We start from the raw sequence: 18136 nt of genomic DNA, 5'->3' as shown, positions 1-18136 counted from the left end.
GTTTTTGCAGTTTTGTCCACATTTTAAATATCCAAATCCAAGTGAAGAATCATTTCTGGGACCCAGATTAGTGCAAAATAATTTAACTCCCTTGAAGCAAGTAGCGACTGCCAAATTTTCATTCATTTTTGTGCCATGTGGACTTAACTTTGAAATTACAATCAGGGGCAGATTAACCAGTAAGCAAGGAACACAGGGACTTGTGTTTACTTACTAATCTGTAGTGCACAATTTCACAAGGGTTTAACCACATCAAAGATGTGGTGAAAAATTATGCCTCCAGGTCAAAATCAACCGTAATGGATGAAGATAACGGGACCTCTTTTAGTGGCTTTACCCTCATTGGGCTCTTCCCACACAATAAAGCCTCAAGCTTCCCTTTTAGTTTCATTTGTGCGATCTTCTTCATGGTCGCTGTAACTAATGGGGTCATGATCTTCCTGATCCACATAGATCCTCACCTCCACACTCCCATGTACTTCCTACTTAGCCACCTCTCCTTCATTGATGTGATGTATATCTCCACCATTGCGCCCAAGATGCTGGTTGATTATGTTTTGGGAAAGGGGACCATCTCCTTCATTGCTTGCACAGCCCAGTACTTTCTCTACATGGACTTTGTGGGGGCGGAATTCTTCCTGCTGGGGCTCATGGCCTATGACCGCTATGTAGCCATCTACAACCCACTCCGCTATGCTGTCCTCATGAGCCGACGGGTCTGTTGGGTAATCTTGGCCAGCTCTTGGTTTGGGAGTGCTTTGGACAGTTTCCTCCTCACCCTCCTCACCATGAGCCTCCGTTCGGCACCTCCTACAAGATCAGTCACTTTTTCCGTGAGGCTCCCACCATGCTGAGACTGGCTTGTGACAACAAAGCTGCCTACGAAACAGTGATGTATGCCTGTTGTGTCATGATGCTGCTTATCCCCTTCTCCGTGGTGATTGCTTCCTATGCCCAGATTCTCATCACAGTGCATCAAATGAAGTCAGCAGAAGGGAAGAAGGAGGCCTTCACCACCTGTTCTTAGCACATAATGGTGGTGACGCTGTTCTATGGGGCTGCCTTATACACCTCCATGCTTCCTCAGTCCTATCACACCCCAATCAAAGATAAGATCTTCTCTGCCTTTTACACCATCCTCACTCCCTTGTTAAACCCTGTAATCTATAGCCTGAGGAATACGGATGTGACGGGGGCTGGGGGGGGGGCTTGGGCAGGGTTTTGGCAAGATGTAATGGGGCCTGTAGTAACACAAAGGAATAGCTATGACTGAATTCTTTACGCCTTGTCAAGGGAGTATGGGTTCTAGTATTTTAGGTATGGATATTATGGACAATGAAGTAAGCAACCACGAATGCCAGTTGTGTTAAAAGGCGTATCAGCAGTACTTTCATCAAAATTTGTCAAAAATCTAAAGTCATCAGAACATTCACACATGAATAACACCAGTGTTCCATAAACACCACTGCTGTTTATTCCTTCTTTGCTTCCCTTCATTCAAATTCTTCTCTTATACCACTTCTTTGTACTTCTTGTATATATTGTTCCCCAAATATCTGGTTACAATTATACACTTTTGCCACCTTTAGTGGGTGTTTAGCCTCACAGAAACTGAATATCCAAGTGATTTTGATCACAGTGTTTAAACTCTCCATCAATAAAGTTTATGGCAGTTTCAGGGATATAGAAATTTGAAGTACATAAACCTCAAAGGGAATGCCTCCAAAGAGTTACACCAAGACTTAGAATATTCAGATATCCCTTCTTTGGTAAGAAAATGAAAGCATTCCTCTTTTATTTAAATTTGGAGGTAGAAAAAAATGAGTCATACGTATTTTGTAGAAAATAAATTGCTTCACCTAAAGGGGCAAGGATTCCACGATGTTATGTTTGTTGTGCTGCAAATAACTTACTTTCGAAGACACATTTAAGGGTAGATGAGAAGGAAGTGCCCCACTAACTGGCAAGTTTCAATAATCACTTTAAAGCTCCTTTTCCAAATCTTGAGGTTAGGTTTTACATTATTAGACTTCTCAGTTGTACTGGGAATATTTATGTTAACCTCTTCCTTCCAAATAAATAGTGGACAACACTGTTTTCCCTTTGGAAAATAGGTAGATAGACAGGCAGGCCGGCAGGCAGGCAGACAGACAAGCAGGTAGGCAGACAGGCAGGCAGACAGACAGACAGACAGATAGATTGATCTTGTCAAGTGACTCTGAGTCATGGCATCTTCATGCACAACAGAATAAAAGGTTACACAGTCCTGTATCATCCTCACAAGCACTGGCGTGTTTGAGTCCATCATTGCAGCTATATTGCCAAACCATCTCATCAAGGGTTTCTTTTGCTCTCTACTTCACCAAACACAATGTCCTCCTCTGATAATCGACCCCTTCTTATGATCTGTCCAAAACAATCAAGATGGACAATGTTCTGTTGTGATCCATAAGGCTTTCATCAGCTGATTTTCAGGAGCAGGTTCCCAGGCCTTTTTTCCTGGTTTTAGTCTGAAAGCTCCACTGAAACCTGTCCACCTTGGGTGACCCTCCTGGTATTTGAAGTACCAGTGGCATAACCTCCATCAACACAGCAACATGCAAGTCATTCTTCCAGCATGACAAAATGACAGGTGGTGGTTTTCTTCTCTTCAGGACTGGAAGTATTATACCCAGTTGTTAAAACCCAGGATGTTAGACAAAATCTTTAACCAGATGGAACAGTCCACCTTTGGATGCTTTGAGTTTCACTCAGTTATTTTTCAGGAAAGCAGATATTCCCATCTAATGGAGCAGGGCTATCATATGCGAATCGATGGGGCAAGATTTCCCCAGGCTCTCTCTTTGGAGGCTTTCATCTCCTTCAACTTCATCAGTCTGGCTTAGATTGCACTATGTCCCAGGTGATGAGAGGGAGTGTTTCCAACCTGCAAGATAGTGAAGTAGACGAAACCCAATGAACCCAAAAATTAGAAGGGACTGAGCTACAAGAACTGGGCATCAAGGTCAGCTCCACATTTAAAGACCATGTGAATTTCTGTCAATCATGTAATGGTTCTGATGCCCAATTTCCCTTTATGTAAAATTTTAGTTAATATATTTTTCCCCTGAAAGATTTTGAATGTCAAGTAAAATGATATATGCAATAGTACTTGTTCTTTCCAGTTGTTTTTAGCTGTGCTTAACAAAGGAGGTTGCCTTTGATATTTATAATATTTAAGCTCTTTTTTTTTCCTTACATTCCCCTTATCTCTCTTCTCACTACCCCTCACACAGATAATTTTTTTTTGTTTTGTTGTTACACTATGATATAAAGTACTGATATAATATTAATATCCTACTACAGGTTTGAAAGTAAATTTTTTGTGAAAAATTAGAAGAGGAATAGAGAACTTTTCAAAAATGCAGTCATCGTATAGCAGATAAAATAATTTTTGGCAAGAATTTATGTAGTTAACAAGACCATTTTCCACATGATAAGCACAGGACCACCTGTGAGTGCAGGAGTAGACTGTGGACTTTAGAGGTGTACACACACAAGTTGTAAAAAAAAATGATTGCCAAGTGTCTTAGTTATCTAGTGCTGCTATAATGGAAATACCACAAGTGGATGGCTTTAACAAACAGAAATTCATTCTCTCAAGGTTTAGGAAGCTAGAAATCCTAATTCAGAGTGGTAGCTCTGAGGAAAACTTTCTCTGTCAGCTCCGGGGGAATGTCCTTGTCTCCATTCTATGTCTGTGGGCCCAACATTCCTTGGAAACCTCCATGTGTCTTGTCATCAGTCTTCCCCTGGGTTTAGTGCAGGGGCCCCAGGTTCAAAGGACATGTTCCACTCTCGCTCCCTGCTCTTGTTTCTTGGTGGTAGTGAGGCCCTTTCTCCCTTCTCCTCTGCTAGCTTCTTTCTCCTTTTATCACTTGTAAGATAAAAGTGTGACTCAAGTGTGCCTTGAGTAAGAGTGGTGACTTAATGAAGGGTGTGACTCAAGACACACCCCCTCCCTAAACTTGCCTCATAGAGGTTTTAGGATTTACAACACATAAAATGGAGGATAGTTGCATAATATTACAAAGTAGAGAATAATTACATCAGATCACAAAATGGAGGATAATTGCATACTACTTGGAATCATGGCTAGAAAGTTGGCACATATTTTTGGGGACATAATCCAATCCATGACGCCAAAGGATTAAATTCAACCATCACTGCTGATACAAAGTCTTACGGGATGACCAATCATAGAAGGTAATTCCTTAGCGTAATGAACTGTATCTGTCTCCTATTAAGGAAAGATTAGGGCATAAGGATGAATATGCGCATTAGCTTTGAAATCAAGCACAGGATGAGAAGGCCTGTTTCCACCTATGTTGGTTGACATAGTTTTAAAATTTCCAGACATATGATGCCAATTTTTAAAAAGTCTTAAGTTTTTAAAATAAAAGAGATAAAATGTTTATTTTGTGCATTTGATGACTATATAAATACAAGGTGATCTTCCACAAAATTATTTACCAATTACAGGTTGTAGGTTGGTGAGATTCAAAAGTAAATTAAAAATCAGCAGCTTTCCAGTTTGTCAGAAATAAACATTGATAAACACAAATGAGGAAGCAATTAAAATATGAAATTATGGAGGAATAAATTTGAGAAATACACAGAACACACACATACGTACACATAAGCATATGCACACACAAATCATAACTCTTCATAGAGAATGTTAACCGAAAACCGAACTAAATGAAAGGGCCTTGTATATTCCTAGATGAGAATAGTTTTATTAAAGATGTCAATTATTTTCAAATCAATGATAAAGTAAATGCTATTCCAATAAGAAACACAACACATTTCTGTTATTGCTATCATTTTTGAAATGTAACAAAGTAATTCAGAGGATTTTTACAAAGATAAATTAATAAGCAAATATTTATAAAATAACTTTTAGAAATAAGAAGGGTGAAAGTCCATTTTTAACACATATAAATAGGAAATAACTCATTAAAATAATCTAAGCATCAAGGTACAGTTTCAAGAATTAGAAAGATCAATAGAATGCAACAGAAAACTTACCAAATCCAAACCAGCTGCTGTTCACTTGATTCCAACTCATGGCAACCCATGTATGTCAGAGTAGAACCATGCTCCGGAGGGTTTTCAATGGCTGATTTTTCTGGCTGTAGATCTTTGCCAAGCCTTTTTTCCAAGGGGCTACTGGGTGGACTCAAACCTTCAACCCTTCAATTAGCAACGAGCACATTAACTATTTGCACCTAGAGGCTCCTCAAAATAGATAACCAAACCAAAAACTAAACCCACTGCTGTCAAGTAGATACAGTACCTGACAAATGTAAAATTTAATATATATAAAAAATGGTATAGAAAGTCATCAGTAATGAAATAATTTGTCAGTAAGTGGTGTTAAGATAATTGCTTCATTATTCCAATTATACAATAGATCATTGCTTCATAATAAAATTAAAAAAAAAATCCAGATTATTTAAGAGTTAAGTGAAAACACACACACACACACACGAAAGATAATAAAAGTAAAAATTTGTTTATATTTTAAGATTTTAAAGGGTTTTATAAACATAAAATCTGTGGAAGAAACCACAGAAGCATATTGATATATTTTACTTGATAACTTAAAAAATCCTGTAGAACAACAAACCCCAAACCCAGTGCCTTCGAGTTGATGTCGACTCATAGCAACCCTACAGGACAGAGTAGAACTGCCCAAAGAAGATGTGAGCATTATGTGAGAGACAAGCATATCTTCATAATGTAATATGTAAACAGCAAATCACATAAATAAGAAAACCCTATAGCATTTCAAATAATGGCAGATGCAATAGGTAGAAAATTTAGAAAAGGATAAATACCAACATATTCAAGACAGTTTAACCTCAACCTCACTAGGAAAAAAAAATTAAACCAAGTCATCTCAGGCCAGAATTTCTAGTGATATAAATGTGTGCGTATTATTTAGATTTGGATTTATTTAGAGAGAGAGTTTTAGGATGAATCAGTGAATTGGGAACTATCAGACAATGGGAGCATAAACAAATACTATTTTAGAAGTACAATTTAAAAATGAAATCAAAATCAATAAAAATACACATATAGATTAACCAGCTATGACTGAGGAAATGTTTATGAAGAAAACACTCCAAGATCTACACCCCAAATTAAGTATGCAGGAGTTTGTTAACACGTGCCAAAATTTCAAACAACTTTTGTGTTAAAATATAAGCATCAATTAAATAACCAAGTATATCCATAAAGCAGAATACTTAGGATACTGAATGACACATTTGGAAGAGTATTTCACAGCAGAGACACTTCTTATGATATGTAAAAACACACACTACGCACACGTGTGTTGTGTAAATGCAATACACGCACAGCATAAATGTAAATGTAAAATGATATGTAAAAAAACAACATGTGTGTTGTGTAAATGCAATACGTATATGCACAGCATAAATACAATTTTGTAAGGATAAACATCTATGTGGTAAGTTTGTTATGACTATTGCTAGGTATTACAAGTGGTTATAATAACTTATACTTTTTCATATTTTCTCCACTGTAGCATATGGTTTGTCTTTATACTCAGATAAGTAATAATTATCAGATTGCCAATAAAATACTAAAACACAACAGAAATTAGATTGCTTTTAATCTTTTCTATGACTTTTCACAGTTGTTCCCACTTTTTCTCTGGGGAAGAGCTGCTGGAGGAAATTTCTGACGAAATGCCCAGGAAATTCTTGGTCCATGTGTCTTTCAAGCTCACCACCATGTGACTAAGCTTCTCATTACTACTGAGGCTTCTCTGTCAAAATGAAGTCTCCTGGGATCCACAGAGAAAAGACCTGCTATTTCCACAGGCACTTCACTGTACCTGTTCTTCTCAGAAAACTATTTAAACCCCTGCCTCCTCTCTGGCGCTTTCTGCTGCTCCAGGGACCCCAAGGGCAGCTCATTCAGATGAATTCAACATTTTTTAATAGTCTGCAGCTTTTCTCCTGCTTTTATAGTTTTCTACAATTATTGTTCCTCTGTTTTCCAAATATTTCCCCGCAAACATAGAAGACATTACCATAAATTTCCAGAAGACTGGAGGATTTGTGTGATTTGGCCCAGCAATGCAAAATGTTTCAGGGTGGGTTTTTTTTTTTTTTTTTAAGATATTGCCTTCTGCAGAGTTAAATGACAAAAATACCTACTGCCATTGAGTCAATTCCGGCTCATAGCGACCCTATAGGACAGAGCAGAACTGCCCACAGGGTTCCCAAGGCTGTCAGTCTTTACGGAAGCAGACTCCCGCTTCTTTCTCCTGGGGAGCGGCAACCTTTTGGTTAGCAGCCCAGTGTTAACCACTGCTCCTCCAGGGCTCCTTTTACAGAATTACCAAAACAGCCCTTAGTAACTTGCTGCATGTCTCTCTGTGCTCATTCCGTCATCATTTGCTGAGAGTCCCCTCTGGTCTATAGATCAGTCACATCAAGTTCATAAACCCAAAGTGAAAGCCTCTGTGGGCTGGTTCCTCAGGAATAATATGCGATGACACACGGGCGCACAGTGGGGCCAGATCTCGAAAACGCTGCCCCCAGTTTTTGCTGTGGATGCACAAGGTTGTGAGTTGCTGTGTGCTTTTTCCTCTCGGTATAAACTGGAGGAGAAACTAAATCCGCTAAAGTTAATTGTTTTCCCTTCTAGTAACAAGTCCCCTTCCAGCTTCTGAAGTCTCTGCTTATTCCCCATCCCATTTTGAGTTGCATAATGTTCTCACAGTTTGTTCTTTATGGTCCATTTTGTTTGTTTGGTCTTACTGCATTATTTACAACCAGCTCTACATTTGCACGATGCTCTCTACTCTGAGTGGTTATCTGGAGAAAGTTCTGGTTTAAGTAAGTAACAGAGATGAAAATAGGGATGAACTTCTTAGCTGGAATAAAGTTGAGAATTAAGTGGGGCATTTGGGTGGTCTTTGGTATAAATAATGCCCGTTCTATTCTTTGGAAACCCTGGTGGCTTAGTGGTTAAGTGCCACGGCTGCTAACCAAAAGGTTGGCAGTTCGAATCCGCCAGGCACTCCTTGGAAACTCTATGGGGCAGCTCTACTCTGTCCTATAGGGTCACATTGAGTCGGAATCGACTCGACGGCAGCGGGTTATTCTATTCTTTGATGTCTGCCAAGATACTTATATAGCTTGCTTCTTTCAGACTGTATGGAGAGGGAACGGTATGAGGAATGTGAGTAATGAAGTTAAGCAAGGATAGATAGAGGGAAAAAATTATTGAGTTTAATGGTTTGAGGTTCTACCTAAACAATGAAGAACTTCTAATTAAAATTAAATCAGTGAATCATCCAGGAACTTCTGCTATACTTAGACCAACTGTTTGCTTAATCCTTTCTCCCATAGTCCCTTAATGAAAATTCAGGTCTTCTGAAAATTGTGTCACATGGTAACAGACAAAATGCTGAGAAGTATATAGCCTGGCACGTTTTGTGACGCTTTAAATACGTGACAGAGTGAGTGAGGAAAACACTGAGTTGTAGCAGCATTTCCTAGTGGTCTGACTGAATTGGCTCTTTTTACAGGAAGTAAACAAGATTTACATAAGCTAGATGGAACCCTGGTTGCTCTGTGGTTAAGAGCTCAGGTTACTAACTGAAAGGTTACCAGTTCAAATTCACCAGCCACTCCTTGGAAACCCTATGGGGCAGTTATGCTCTGTTCTATAGGGTTGCAGTGAGTCAGAATCAACTAGATGACAACTTGTGAGTGGTGAGTAAATAAAAGGAAATGGAGCAGGGTTGTCTGCAGCTGATGGGCTCCACACCTCAAATGCGTATTCAATGGGGGAATCACTGCTTGGTGATCCCCTCCCTCAGCTGCAAATGCATTGAAAAGCAAATTGTCTATTCTGTTATCTATGGGTATTAAAAAATATATATAAAATTTTTTATTACCTGGAGTGTATTTTGCAAATCTCAGGTTGTAGGATTGAGTGGTATAGTATGAAGAAGAATCTTGCTTTCTATACAGTACTTATTAATGTGCATAATTTTAACAAACCCTTTTACATCTTTTTTGTTTGTTTTGTTTTTGTTTTAATAATTTAAGCACAGCATAGCCTTGTGGATTTAAAATATGACTGATTCTCTTTGAAAGGCACAAGAGGGTAAAGTGAAAAACTTATGCTTAGTCTTAGGTTACAGGGCACAGAGCTAGAGCTGTGAACCAGGATTCCTGATTCCCCGTGTAGCTGTTTCCACAGGCACAATTGCTGTCGTATTTTTGCCTTCATTTTACAGATAAAGACACAGAGGACTAGAGAATTACAAGTGCTTGCTCTAAGGACACAAAGCTGATTTAGGCAGATGCATTCAGACCCTACAACTTCAAACCCAGGCCTCTTTACCTTACTGTCTGCTGTACAAGCATTTCAGGAATCACCTCTCCATAATTTACAACTGCACTCCTCAGCTGCACACTGACAATGGTTCACAGGTGTTTTTTTAGTACCTACCACATGGAGGTATCAGAATTGGGGTGGAGGGGTCTATGTAGCTCTGGTTTTTAACTTGGTTTGTGCTGTCTGGGAGCCCTGGTGTCGCAGTGGTTAAGAGCTCACCTGCTAACCAGAAGGTAAGCAATTAGAAACTACCAGCTGCTTCTTGGAAACCCTGGGGCAGTTCTACTCTGTCCTATAGGATCGCTATGATTTGAAACTGACTGGATGATAACGGGTTTCATTTTGGTTTTGTGCTGTCTTAATAGATTCTGACATTATTTATGGCAGGAGGGATAGGTGATTTAAAAAGAAATGTGATTCTGATTCACTCCCCCAGGCTGATGTTTGAAATAATATGAGACTGTATGATATTTTCTGAATACATTATCATTTTATTACCTAATGATTTAATGGTATCAGTTCCATTTGATTTTATTCTTACTGATATTAGTTGATTGAAATACTGAGTAGAATTTAGGAATACAGATGAGGTTTAGGAATATATGTTGAGTTATATATATAGTTTCACCCAAAACTGCACAATTCCAAATTGACTTGGCATGAGAAACTTGTGTGAAACTATAACTGGAAATTTTAACATATATACAATGAGTCGACAGTGTAATGTGTCCACTATAAACACATAAAAGTAACATTTCCAATGGAAAAATGACACCCAGAGTAATCTGTTAAACTTGAGATGTTACATTTTAAAATGGGCATTGCCAAAGACCCTCCTGAGTAAATGTCTGGAATTTGAGCACTTTGGCAAGGAATTCACAGGTAAAGCAAAAGAATTGGGGAGCACAACCTGGAAAAGAGAAAGGTAAAGACAGGCTTTGAAGTCATATTCACATTATGAAGGGTTGAATGTTAAAAAAGGAGAGAAGTGTTTCTAAGCTGACCCAGAGGGCGGGAAAGGAAGTCGCACAGAGGCCAATTTTAATCCAGCCCACCACAGGACTTCCTAACATAGAGGTTGTTGCATTAAAGGAGTATGGGTTGTGTCCTTCCATTTGGCAGAAAGTTCACCAGTGGTCATGTAGTAGCAGAAGAAGGCAGTAAGTTACAACAACTTAGAGATTCTATTGACACTTGAGTTAAAGGATTAGCTACTGATCATCACAGACCTGGGCAGTGACAGTATCCTGATCTCAAATGACAGTGACATGGGAGGAAAAAATTTGCGACCATCCTTACTCGACCAAAGATGTTCTCCTTACAAAACAGAAAATAATATTTACAAATGCTAGGATGTGATAAATGTATTACCTTCACTTGGCAATGTGTGGTATTTTGAAACAAAAAGTGATTTAGGTAAGCTTTAAAGGCAATTTTATCCAATGAAGTCATGCCAATTTTTCCAATAACCTCTTTTTCCACCTTACTTTCTCACAATTTTCAGGCCACACATATCTATGTTCCTCAAACAAAGACATTGAGATTCTCTGCAGGTGTGAATGAAATGAACACATTTTTTCTGAGAACTTTTACTAAAGAACATTTTTGTCAAATCAAAGGATATTTGGAGAAAAGAAAATAGAATCTATCTGCTGAAATAACTACACCAGGAGTGCCTGAGTCTATAATACCTAAAGACCAAAAGGTATTTGCAATTCAAATTCATCAATTTTTAATTGAGTGTGTAGTGGTTTAGTGGGTTTTAGATTGCTTAAATGAGATATTGGGGAATAGCACATATAGCTTTAAAATTATTTATTTATATGTGGATAACATTGGCATTTTACTTTGTTTTTTATAAAATATTTTCATTTGTATAAAATATTTTGCTCCAGATTTCTTATTTGATCTTTAGAGCATTCCTTAAAGTTAGTTATCTAATCTAAATAAAATATAAAAAGAAACTGCGGCTCAGAGAGTTGGGAGAGAAAGTCCAGGATTGCTGAATTAATGTCTTTTGTAGCCAGGAAAAGAGCTCAATTCATCAGACTCCGCATTTGATTTTAGAGCATGTCTACTACATCCCTTCAGAAGAGCAGACCCCTGTATAAAACCACAGAATTATTCCAGAAGTTTTCTCATTAGTTTTAATTGTAACTAAACAGTAGAAAATCAACATAACCTGCGGCTAGAAGAAATTTACAAAGTAATTTTTTTTTTTTTTTTTAAAGATCCTTGTCATCATGTTGCCCCATAGTGAGAATTCAAAAAAGGGATATAACCAAAGGATGGATTTAGAATCACAGTTCACATTAAGGGAATCTTGCTCTCTGGCAAATTAGACTTTTTATATGAAAACACGAGGGTAAGGCCACCCAGCTACTTAATGGTGAAGCCTGCAGAATTTCCCTTTATTATTTCTAGGACTAGACGACTAGGTAGAAAAAAAAAGTAGGGAAACAGAAGATTAAAAATGATTTAGGAGTTAGCATGCATATAGACCAGAGAAAGCTATTTGACTTAATTTTCCCTCTCTTACTGGGGTCTTAGAGCATGATAACAGTTAACCCTAAATAGTGGGAGATGTGGAAGCAGTAGAAATACTACCAATATTTAAGCTACTTCACAAACTGGGCAGCATTTATCCTTGAGAAGCATATTTCAGTGGCTCAGTAAATGGGAATTAGAAAAGGCAAAAGAAAAATAAGACAAATCTGTAAAATGAAACGCTATATACTTTAAGCATTCTGAAATTAGTAAAGAGAGATGATAAAAAAAAAATCCCCTTTATTATGTTGAGAAATTTCCCTTTTATACCTATTTGAGAGTTTTTATCAGAAATGGGTGTTGGACTTTGTCAAATGCCTTTTCTGCACCCATTGACATGATCATGTGATTCTTTTCTTTCCTTTTGTTTATGTGGTGAATTACGCTAATTTATTTTTTAATGTTGAACCATCCTCGCATACCTGTTATGAATCCTACTTGGTCATAATGTATTATTTTTTTGATATGATACTGAATTTTATTGGCTAGAATTTTTTGAGAATTTTTGCATCTATATTCATGAGAGATATTGGTCTGCAATTTTCTTTTTTTGTGGTGTCTTTGCCTGGTTTTGGTATCAGGGTTATGCTGACCTCACAGAACGAATTTTTAAGTATAGCTTTCTTTTCTATGTTCTGTAATAGTTTGAGTAGTACTGGTGTAAGCTATTTTTTGAATGTTTGGTAGATTTCTCCAATGAAGTGATCTGGGACAGGTTTTTTTTTTTTCGGGGGGGAGTAGTTTTATTTTGTTTCTACTGCCATTTCAATCTCTTCTCTTGTTATAGGTCTGTTCAAATTTTCAACAGCATTTTCTGTTAATTTGGGTAGGTAGTGTGTTTCTGGAAATTTGACCGTTTCCTCTAGGTTTTCAAATCTGTTGGAGTATAGTTTTTCATAATACTCTGTTATGATCCTTTTTATTTCATTTGGGTCTGATGAAATGTTCCCTATTTCATTTCTTATATGGGTTATCTGCACCTGCTCCTGTTTTTCTTTTGTCAGTTTGGCCACTGGTTTGTCAATTTTGTTGATTCTTTCAAAGCACCAACTTTTGGTTGTGTCGATTCTTTCTATTGTTTTTCTTTTCTATATTTCATTTATTTCTGATCTGATCTTTATTATTTCCTTTCTTCTGGTGGCCATGGGCTCCTTTTCCTGTTCTCTTTCTAGTTCTTTAAGTTGTGTAGCTAATGTTTTGATTTTGCCCCTTTCTTCTTTTTTGATGTGTGCATCTATTGCTATAAATTGACCCCTGAGGGCTGCATTTGCTGGGTCCCAAAAGTTTTGGTATGATGTGTTTTCATTCTTATTTGATTCTAGAAATTTTTTGATTCCACATCTGATTTCTGCCATTACCCAGTGGTTTTTAAGCAGGGTGTTATTCAGTTTCCACGTAATTGATTTTTTTCCCTTGCTGTTCCTGTTGTTAATATCTACTTTGATGGCTTTGTGGTCAGAGAAGATACTTTGTATTATCTCAGTGTTTTGAATTTTGTTCAGGGTTGCTCTGTGGATTAAGATGTGGTCTATTCTGGAGAACATTCCATGTGTGTTGGAAAAGAATATGTACTTTGCAGCTGTTGAGTGGAGTGTTCTATATATATCTACGAGGTCAAGTTGACTGATTGTGTCCTTCAGGTCTTCTGTGTCTTTGTTGAGTTTTTTCTAGATGTTCTGTCCTTTACTGAGAGTGGTGCGTTGAAGTCTCCTACCATTATTGTGGAACTGTCGATTTCTGTTTTCAGTGCTGTTAAGAGTTTGATTTATGTATTGTGGAACCCTGTCACTGGGTGCATATATGCATAATAAACACCCTGATAAGATTAAGCCTTCATGATGGATTGTCCCTTTAATCATTATATAGTGTCCCTCTTTGTGTTTTATGATGGTTTTTGTTTTAAAGGCTATTTTATCTTAAATTAGTATTGCCACTCCTGCCCTTTTTTGGTAGTTATTTGCTTGATGTATTTTTTCCATACTTTGATTTTTAATAAACATATCTTTTTTTCTAAGGTGTGCCTCTTGTAGACAGCATATTGATGGATCCTGGTTTTTTTAAACCATTCTGTCACTCTGTGTCTCTTTATGGGTGCATTTCGGCCATTTACATTCAGTGTAATTATTGATAGTTGTGTTTATTTTTGTTGTCATTTTGAGTGCTTTTTTTTTTTTGTGGTGCTAACATTTTCTTTGTTCCTCGTACTTTCCTGTGCTGAGTTCCTTTTGTTTGTGAATTTCTTTTTCATTTCTTTTGTTTTCGTAGATTTTGTTTTTATTGAGACTGTTTTTCTTCTCTATTTTGATGAGTAGGTTTGTTAACTTTCTTTGTGATTACCTTGAAATTTACCCTTATCTGCCTAGGTTTGAACCAGTCTATTATTACTTGGCATCGCCTTGCATTCCTCTCCATTAGGCAGTTCTATACCTACACTGTTTATTTCCTCTTTTGTAGTTCTGACATTTTGTCATTTACAGATCAACCTCTCTGGTTCCCTGTTGTAATTATTTTGGTTTTGAGTAGTCCTTGAGAGTTCATTTCTTAGATTGGTATCTGGCTGGTACAACCTTCCATCCTAGATTCAGGCTGAGGTCTGATGTTATTTGTTCTCAGACCGAGATACACCCTTTAATAATTCTTGTAAGTTTGGTTTGGTTTTTACATATTCCTTTAATTTCTGTTTATCTGGAAATGTTCTAAGCTCATATCACATTTGAATGAGAGTTTTGCAGAATATATTATTCTTGTTTGGTAATTTTTTTTCTTTCAAGGTTTTATATATGTCATCCTATTGTCTTCCTGTCTGCATGGTTTCTGCCAAATAATCAAAGCTTGGTCTAATTGTTTCTCCATTGTATGTGACTTTTTGTTTTTCTCAAGCTGCTCTAAGGATTTTTCTTTGTCTTTGGTTTTAGGGAGTGTGATTATGACATGCTTTGGTGATTTTCTTTTGGGATCTACCCTATACGGGGTTCTTTGAGCTTCTTGGATGGTCAGCTTCTCATCTTTGATATTAGGGAAGTTTTCATCAGCAATTCTTCAATGATCCTCTATGTGTTTTCTGCTTTCTGTCCCTATTCTGGAACTCCTATCACTTGAAAAATATTTGCTTTTTTCTCAGTGTTTCTTCATTTTTTTCTGATTTTTCCCCAGAGTTGTATCTAAGTGTTTGTCTTCCACTTCACTGATCCTGTCTTTCATCGTTTCAAACCTACTTTTTAGTCCTTCTATGACACTGTCCATTTCTGAAATCTTGTTGTTTATCTTTTGGATTTTGGGTTGTTTTTGTATTTCTAGTTTTGAATTTATTTTACATTTTGATTCTGTATTATTTTCCTGAATTCTTTCATTTTTTGTCTGTATCTTCCATGAATTTGTCTGCCTTTTCAATGAATGTTTCTATTTTTTCCTCATTTTTCTCTGCTTTTTGCTTCAACTCTTGTATAGCTCTGATTATTACAGATATGAATCCCCTATCAGGTAGTTCTAGTGCGTTTTCTTCTACTGGAAAGTCATCTGGTGTTTTACTTTGGATGCCTACTGAAACCACCCTGTCTTGTTTTGTTTAATGTGTTTTGATATTGGCTGCTGTCCTCAGGAAATCCAGTAGTTATTTTCTTTATTTATTGATTGTAGTTTTGTTTGTTTTGTCCTGCATTTCTGCTTTATTTGGTTATATCTGAGCAGACGGACTGTGCATTCTTTGTTGTTTACTCATTTGTGGCCATGATACTTTTCACCTCCTTGTCCAATGGGCAGACCCAGTTGCTCAGCTATGGTGCAGCAGGACAGTTCCAGCTGAAGGGGAGTGGCTGAGATCAGTTGTTTGTAGCATGTACTACGGCCAACATGTGGGCCAGGAATCATTGCTGGGCAGGTTCCAGTAGGAGGTGCCTGTGGTGCTCAGGGGTGTGATGTTCAGTGCGTGGTGCAGGTAGGCAGGAAGGAGGGGAGAGGTTGTGATGTGAGGAGCTAATATGGGTATGGGAAAGAGTAGAGAGAGGAGAGAGAAACAGGAGCCAAAAACTAACAAACAAAAAGAAAAGAGTGGGAAGGGAGCTTGCCATTGGAGTGGAGACATGAGAAATCAAGAAATGGAGAAAAACAAAAAGGAAAATAAAGGAAAAAGAAAAAAAATAACTAGATAATAATTTGGAAGAAAGAAAAGCCCCAGAGCTCCCACCAGTGCAGCTGCAAAGACTGGGGCAGTTGCTCCCGGACTGCACAGTATACCCTGGCTAGAGGGGGTATAGATGTCACACAGTGCCAGGTATTCTGGAGACAGGAAAAGAAGGTAAGTATAGAGAGGTGAGAACCGAGAAAAGAAGAAAGACAGAAAGGAAAAAAGAAAGAAAAAAAGAAATGCCCCAGGCATCCCACCTACATGGCTGCACAGATTGGGGAAGTGTCTCTTCAGTAGTTGCAGTGCAGCCCTGCTAGAAGGGGCTCCCAAGCTGTGAAAAGAAAAAGGAAACAAACAAATAAACAAAGTGAAACAAATCAAAACAAAGCCAAAAAAAAAAAAAAAAGCCCCAGTGATTCAAGCAGCATGGTGTCACAGGATGGGGGAGTAGTTCCCCATTTGAGGGGTGCTTCAAAAAAAAAAAAAAAATTTTTTTTTTTCCAAAGACTTTGAAGAGGAAGCAAAGATGACACATGGAGTCAGGCGTTTGGGACAAAGGAGGGGGAGGTGGTGGGAGGCACAGGAGAAACTAAAAGAAATGGAATAAAGGACCACTAACAACAGAAAATTGGCACTCAGAGAGCCAGCCAGTGTGGGCAGGGTGAATCCTTGTGGCCTGGGGCTGAAGCAGTTGCATCTGGACCAAGAGGCTGTGATCAGTAGCAAACAGAGGAAGCTAGGGGTGGAGGAAAGGGTGAGGGTTAGGAAAGTGTATATTATTGGTTACTGGGTGCTCTGTCTCCTGCTGGGAACTTCATGAAGCTGCCTTCCTGTACTCCCTGTTTACTGATCTCCATTGTGTGGGGGGCAAATCCAAGTGGCACAGATTTGCGCTTCCTGGCCAGCCAAACCACTGCTACCAGCCAGGAAGCACAGAGATAGAGTAGTGGGAGAGGATGGGGGGTGGGAAAGTGTGTATCACTGGTTACCGAGTGCTCTGTCTCTTCTTGCTGGGAGTTCCATGAAGCTGCTTTCCCATGCTTCCTGTCTGCCGATCTCCAACAAGGGCCCAAGATGGTGAATCTGTGCTGCATTAGCAGATAGGGGACCTCTGCACGTATCTCTCCTCACTCTGTTCTCTATTAGTTTCTTATTCTATTCGGTGCTTAGCAGAGTTGCTTATCTCTTCATTTCACACTTTGGGTTCCAGGACTGACATTTGTCTCTGCTTTTTTTTTTTTTTACTTAGTTTTTCAGGTCTTTGCTGTACACACTTTTTTGCTGTGGAGGGATGGCATGGTGCTTCTGTTTATGGAGCCATGTTGGCCGGAAGTCCCTGTTTCCATCTTTTTGCTATTGTGCACAATGCTGCAAAGAACAAGGGTGTGCATATATCTATTCATGTGGGGGCTCTTATTTCTCTAGGATATATTCCAAGGAGTGGGATTGCTGGATCGTATGATATTTCTGTTTCTAGCTTTTTAAAGAAGTGCAAATTGATTTCCTAGGTGGTTCTACCATTTTACATTCCTACCAGCAGTGTACAAGTGTTCCTATCTCTCCACAACCTCTCCAACATTTATTATTTTGTGTTTTTTGGATTAATGCCAGCCAGCCTTGTTGGGATGAGGTGGTATCTCATTGCAGTTTTGACTTGCATTTCTCTAATGGCTAATGATCGTGAGCATTTCCTCATACATGTGTTAGCAGTCTGAATGTCTTCTTTGGTGAAGTGCCTGTTCATATATTTTGTCCATTTTTTGATTGGGTTATTTGTCTTTTTGTTGGTGAGGTTTTGTAGTATCTTATAGATTTTAGATAAGAAATGTCATAGATAAAAACTTTTTCCCAGTCTGTAGGTAGTCTTTTCACTCTTTTGGTGGAGTCTTTGGATGAGCATAGGTGTTTGATTTTTAGGAGCTCCCAGTTACCTACTTTCCCTTCTGCATTGTTAGTAATGTTTTGTATACTGTTTATGCCATGTATTAGGGCTCTTGGCATTGTCTCTATTTTTTATTCCATGATCTTTATTGTTTT

General features: G+C 38.1%; 1 pseudogene; it reads left to right on the top strand.

Annotated features, from left to right (window-relative positions):
• The first annotated feature begins 299 nt into the window (after nt 1–299).
• Nucleotides 300–1263, top strand: LOC126067681 (olfactory receptor 2T6-like; annotated as a pseudogene).
• The last annotated feature ends 16873 nt before the right edge of the window (nt 1264–18136 follow it).

The sequence above is a fragment of the Elephas maximus genome, chromosome 2 (genome assembly GCF_024166365.1).
Source record: "Elephas maximus indicus isolate mEleMax1 chromosome 2, mEleMax1 primary haplotype, whole genome shotgun sequence".
NCBI lineage: Eukaryota > Metazoa > Chordata > Mammalia > Proboscidea > Elephantidae > Elephas > Elephas maximus.
Note: the sequence above shows the minus strand (reverse complement) of the source record. Positions and strands in the feature narration are given on the sequence as shown.